General features: G+C 39.2%; 1 non-coding gene across 1 annotated transcript; it reads right to left on the bottom strand.

Moving 5' to 3' along the window:
* Positions 1–6,054: 6,054 nt before the first annotated feature.
* Positions 6,055–6,162, bottom strand: LOC112793159 (small nucleolar RNA R71). The gene has a single exon (XR_003197866.1). It is a non-coding gene; the product is annotated as a small nucleolar RNA R71 (small nucleolar RNA).
* Between the last annotated feature and the right edge of the window lie 522 nt (positions 6,163–6,684).

Here is a 6,684-nt window from a genome sequence, read left to right as displayed (position 1 = left end):
CAGGGCGCTTTCCACACCAAACTTAAAAGGTTTGCTTATCCTCGAGCAAAAAGAAAGTAAAGAAGATAAAGAAGAGGAGAGGAATTCGAATGGAAGGTGGGATTTCAAAATTTAATTGGATAAAAGCTAAATAAGATATGATTCACAAGTTCGTAAAAGATATAAAAAGATAAGATAGAAGATATGAAAAAGATTTTAAAGGTAAATAAAAGTTTTTGAGAAATATTTAAAAAAGATATAAGATTTTGAAAAAAGATTTGAAAAAGAATTGAAAAAGATTTTAAATTTTTGGAAAAGATTTGGAAAAAATTGAAAAGATTTGAAAAGATTTTGATGTTTAAAAAGATTTTGAAGTTAAATTATAATGGTTAAGAGAATCTTGTTTAGAAGATATGATTGAAAAGATAAGATTTAGAAAAGATAGGTTTTGAAAAATCTAAAACTTCCTTACCCTGTTGTGGGCGTTGAATGCCCAGAATGGCATCCATTCTGGCGTTCAACGCCAGGCTGCTCCTCTCCATGGGCGTTGAACACCCAGAATGGTATCCATTCTAGCGTTCAACGCTAGCCTGCTCTTCCCCTCTAGGTGTTGAATGCCTAGCTAGTGCCCCCTGGCTGGCGTTCAACGCTAGTCTTGCATCCCCCATCAGGGCATTGAACGCCCAACCAGTACATCCTGGCTGGCGTTGAACCCCAGTCTTGCTGTCTCTTAGGTGCGTTCAATGCCCCTCTTTCCCTCTTGCCTAGCGTTCAACGCCAGCAAGGGGCCTTCCTCAGGGTGCTTTGTTTTCTACTCTGACTATTTCTATTTCTGTTCTAACTTTTGAATATGATCACAAACTTAAAGAAATGTAAGAAAATTAAATCTATATAATTTAAATAAACTTAATGAAAAACAAAAATAACTTTAATTATAGTTGGGTTGCCTCTCAACAAGCGCTTCTTTAACGTCACTAACTTGACGGTTCTGTGCTCAAGTTAGCACCAGAGTGGATTTTCTTGCTCAACTTCACCACCCAAGTAATGTTTCACTCTTTGGCCATTAACAGTAAATGTTTTGTCAGAGAAATTGCTCTGTAGTTCTATATAACCATACGGTGATACATTAGTGATCAGGAATGGTTCTGTCCAATGTGACTTAAGCTCTCTAGGGAAGAGCTTCAGTCTAGAATTGAAAAGCAGAACTTTCTGTCTAGGTTCAAAGACTTTGGAAGAAATCTTTCTGTCATGCCACTTCTTGGCCCTTTCTTTATAAATTTTTGCATTCTCAAATGCAGCAAGTCAGAATTCATCCAACTTATTTAACTGGAGCAACCATTTCTCTCCTGTAGCCTTTGTATCAAGGTTTAGGAGTTTGGTTTTCTAGTAGGCCTTGTGTTCCAGCTCCACTGGCAAGTGGCATGCCTTCCTATACACTAATTGATATGGTGATGTGCCTACAGGGGTCTTGAAAGCTATTCTGTATGCCCAGAGAGCATCATCAAGCTTTCTTGCCCAATCCTTTCTAGAGGTATTCACCGTTCTTTCCAGGATTCTCTTAAGTTCTCTATTTGAGACTTCAGCTTGTCCATTTGTCTGTGGTTGATATGGGATGGCCATTTTATGGCGGACTCCATATCGGCTCAATACAGAGTCAAGCTGCTTGTTGCAGAAATGAGTTCCTCTATCACTGATTAGTGTTTGTGGGACACCAAACCTACTGAAGATGTTCTTCTGGAGAAACTTCATCGCTACTCTAGTGTCATTTGTGGGTGAGGCTACTGCCTCTACCCATTTAGGCACATAATCTATTACCACAAGAATGTATGTGTTTGAGTATGAAGATGGGAAAGGACCCATGAAGTCTATGCCCCATACATCAAACAACCAATCTCTAGGATTCCTTCTTGAGGCATGTCGTGACCAAGAGGGAGACTGCCAGGCCTTTGGCAACTATCACGGCGACGGACAAACTCTCAGGAGTCCTTAAAGAGTGTGGGCCAGTAGAAACCACTTTGGAGGACTTTAGTAGCAGTTGCCTCTCCTCTAAAGTGTCCTCTATAATTAGAGCGATGGTAGTACCATAGGATTTTCTGTGCCTCTGCTTCAGGCACGCAGTGACGGTTTATACCATCCAAACATCTCTTAAAGAGATACGGTTCATCCCATGAATGAGCTTTCGGGCTTGCTGCCTACTGTATTCCTTGGGAATAAACCTTATAGCCTTGTAATTCGCAATGTCTGCAAACCAAGGTGTTGTTGTTGTCCGAATGGCAAATAGTTGCTCATCCAGAAAGGTCTCAGAGACCTCAATAGAGGGAGGAGAGGTCCCTTCTACTGGTTCAATCTGAGACAGGTGGTCAGCCACTTGGTTTTCTAACCCTTTTCTGTCTCAGATTTCTATATCAAACTCTTGTAGGAGTAATACCCATCTTATCAGCTTGGGCTTAAAATCCTGCTTGGTGAGTAGATATTTGAGAGCAGCATGGTCAGTGTAGATAATGACCTTAGATCTTATTAGGTAGGATCTGAACCTGTCAATGGCATAAACCACTGCAAGTAACTCCTTTTCTGCGGTAGTGTAATTCCTCTGCGCATCATTTAGAACATGGCTGGCAAAATAAATGACATGCAAAAGCTTGTCATACCTCTGTCCCAGGTCTGCGCTAATGGCATGGTCACTGGCATCACACATTAGTTCAAATGGCAAGTTCCAGTTGGGTGCAGAGATGATAGGCGTAGTGATAAGCTTAGCTTTAAGAGTCTCAAAGTCCTACAAACACTCTTGGTCCAAGACAAATAGAGTGTTAGTAGCTAATAAATCACACAGGGATTTTACAGTTTTAGAAAAATCTTGAATAAACCTCCTGTAGAATCCTGCATGTCCCAGGAAACTTATAATTCCTTTGACATTAGTTGGGGGTTGATGAGCGGATAATTTGTACGCTTTTTGGCATTGTTTTTAGTATGTTTTTAGTATGATCTAGTTAGTTTTTAGTATATTTTTATTAGTTTTTATTTAAAATTCACTTTTCTGGACTTCACTATGAGTTTGTGTGTTTTTCTGTGATTTCAGGTATTTTCTGGCTGAAATTGAGGGACCTGAGCAAAAATCTGATTCAGAGACTAAAAAGGACTGCAGATGCTGTTGGATTCCTGATACACGATGCATGGTTGATCGCCTGACAACCGAGCGCTCGCCTGACAACCGAGCCAGCCATTCCGTGAGATCAGAGTCTTCGTGGTATAGGCTAGAACTGATGGCGGCATTCAAGAGAATCCGGAAGGTCTAAACCTTGTCTGTGGTATTCTGAGTAGGATTCAATGATTGAATGACTGTGACGTGCTTCAAACTCCTGAGGGCGGGGCGTTAGTGACAGACGCAAAAGAATCACTGGATTCTATTCCGGCCTGATTGAGAACCGACAGATGGATAGCCGTGCCGTGACAGGGTGCGTTGAACATTTCCACTGAGAGGATGGGAGGTAGCCACTGACAACGATGAAACCCTTGCATAAGCTTGCCATGGAAAGGAGTAAGAAGGATTGGATGAAGACAGTAGGAAAGCAGAGAGACGGAAGGGACCAAGCATCTCCATACGCTTATCTGAAATTTCCACCAATGAATTACATAAGTATCTCTATCTTTATCTTTATGTTTTATTCGTATATCACCCATATCCATTTGAGTTTGCCTGACTAAGATTTACAAGGTGACCATAGCTTGCTTCATACCAACAATCTCTGTGGGATCGACCCTTACTCGCGTAAGGTTTATTACTTGGACGACCCAGTACACTTGCTGGTTAGTTGTGCGAAGTTGTGATAAAGAGTTGAGATTGCAATTGAGCGTACCATGTTGATGGCGCCATTGATGATCACAATTTCGTGCACCAAGTTTTTGGCGCCGTTGCCGGGGATTGTTCCAGTATGGACAACTGAAGGTTCATCTTGTTGCTTAGATTAGGTATTTTTTTTTCTTCAGAGTTCTTAAGGATGAATTCTAGAGTTTCATGATGATCTGTTGAAGTCTGGCTGGCTGTGAAGCCATGTCTAATTTTATTGGACCGAGGTTTCAACTTATCATCACGAGAGCATGTTGATTTCTATCAATCTTGCTGTTGGAGCAGTGATCTGCTAAGGCTTGGCTGGCCATTGGCCATGTCTAGTGTTTTGGACCGAAGCTTTCTTTGAAAGCTTGGCTGGCTGTGAAGCCATGTCTAATTCCTGGACCGGAGTCTTAGACTAAACATTGCATGATTCCTGGAATTCTCATCAAGAATTTTGATAACTTTATTTTCTTTCCCACTTAATTTTCGAAAAATCCAAAAATTTTTTACAAAATCATAAAAACCAAAAATATTTTATGTTTCTTGTTTGAGTCTAGAGTCTCATTTTAAGTTTGGTGTCAATTGCATGTTTCTGTTCTTCTTGCATTCATGCATGTGTCCTCATTAATCCTCAAGTTGTTCTTGATGATTTCATTGCTCTGATCGTTGAATTTTATTGACTTGAGTGTTTATGTGTCTCATATGCATTCTCATTTTGTTAGTGTCAGTAGTATACAAACTGCTAAGTTTGGTGTCTGCATGCATTGTTATTTGATTTTAGTTGCATTTTGATTATTCCTAAAAATCAAAAAAATTTTTAATTTGTGTCTTTTCAAGTCAATAATACAGAGAATTGAAGATTCAGAACATACTGCAGAGGAATTGCACAGAAAAAGCTGGGCGTTCAAAACGCCCAGTGAAGAAGGGCAAACTGGCGTTTAAACGCCAGCCAGGGTGCCTGGCTGGGCGTTTAACGCCCAAAAGGGTAGAGTTTTGGGCGTTAAACGCCAGAATGTGCACCATTCTGGGCGTTTAACGCCAGGATGGCACAAGAGGGAAGATTCTGTTTTTAATGCAATTTTTTTTCAAGTTTTCGAAATTTTTCAAAATCAAATCTTTTTCAAATCAAATCTTTTTAATCAAATCTTTTTCAAAATCAATTTCTTTCTATTTTCAAAAATACTTGCTATCAATTAATGATTTGATTCAACATTTCAAGTATGTTGCCTTTTCTGTTGAGAAAGGTTTAATGTTTGAATCATATCTTTTCTTGATAGCCAAGTCATTAATTTTTAAAATCAAATCTTTTTAAAATGTTTTTCAAATTATATCTTCTCAATCACATCTTTTTAAAACCAATCATATTTTCCTAATCACATCTTTTTCAAAATAGTTTTCAATCATATCTTTTTAATTTCTTATTTCAAAATCTTTTTCAAAAATCACTTTACTTCTTTCTCAATCATGGTTTTCGAAAATCAACTAAAGTTTTTCAAAATGTTTTCGAAAATTTCTTCCCCCCTTCTCACATCCTTCTATTTATGGACTAACACTATTCCTTAATGCACAATTCGAACTCCATCTTCTTTGATAAGATCGAATTTTCTACTTCTGCCTTCTATTTTTCTTTTCCTCTGACACCTCAAGGAATCTCTATACTGTGACATAGAGGATTCCACATATTTCCTTGTTTTCTTCTCTTTCATATGAGCAGGAGTAAAGACAAAAGCATTCTTGTTGAGGCTGATCCTGAACCTGAAAGGACCTTGAAGCGAAAGCTGAGAGAAGCTAAGGCATAACTCTCTGTAGAGGACCTAACAGAAATCTTCAAAGAAGAAAACATGGCAACCGAAAGCAACAACAATGCCAACAATGCAAGGAATGTGCTGGGTGACTTTACTGCACCTACTCCCGACTTCTATGGGAGAAGCATCTCTATCCCTGCCATTGGAGCAAACAACTTTGAGCTTAAGCCTCAATTAGTTTCTCTAATGCAACAGAATTGCAAGTTCCATGGACTTCCATTGGAAGATCCTCATCAGTTTTTAGCTGAATTCTTGCAAATCTGTGACACTGTCAAGACTAATGGGGTTGACCCTGAGGTCTACAAACTTATGCTATTCCCTTTTGCTGTAAGAGACAGAGCTAGAATATGGTTAGACTCACAACCTAAAGAAAGCCTGAACTCTTGGGAAAAGCTAGTCAATGTCTTCTTGGCAAAGTTCTTTCCACCTCAAAAATTGAGTAAGCTTAGAGTGGAAGTCCAAACCTTCAGACAGAAGGAAGGAGAATCCCTCTATGAAGCTTGGGAAAGATACAAACAATTAATCAGAAAGTGTCCCTCTGATATGCTTTCTGAATGGAGCATCATAGGTATTTTCTATGATGATCTGTCTGAACTGTCCAAGATGTCTTTGGATAGCTCTGGTGGAGGATCTCTTCATCTGAAGAAGACGCCTACAAAAGCTCAAGAACTAATTGAAATGGTTGCAAATAACCAATTCATGTACACGTCTGAAAGGAATCTTGTAAACAATGGGACTAATCAGAAGAAAGGAGTTCTTGAGATTGACACTCTGAATGCCATATTGGCTCAGAACAAAATATTGACTCAGCAAGTCAATATGATTTCTCAAAGTCTGTCTGGAATGCAAAATGCACCAGGTAGTACTAAGGAAGCTTCATCTGAAGAAGAAGCTTATGATCCTGAGAACCCTTCAATGGAAGAGGTGAATTACATGGGAGAACCCTATGGAAACACTTATAATCCTTCATGGAGAAATCATCCAAATCTTTTATGGAAGGATCAACAGAGACCTCAACAAGGTTTCAACAATAATAATGGTGGAAGAAACAGGTTTAGCAATGGCAAGCCT

Source organism: Arachis hypogaea, chromosome 3 (genome assembly GCF_003086295.3).
Source record: "Arachis hypogaea cultivar Tifrunner chromosome 3, arahy.Tifrunner.gnm2.J5K5, whole genome shotgun sequence".
Lineage (NCBI taxonomy): Eukaryota > Viridiplantae > Streptophyta > Magnoliopsida > Fabales > Fabaceae > Arachis > Arachis hypogaea.
The sequence above is the reverse complement of the archived record's forward strand: the minus strand, read 5'-3'. Positions and strand labels throughout refer to the sequence as shown.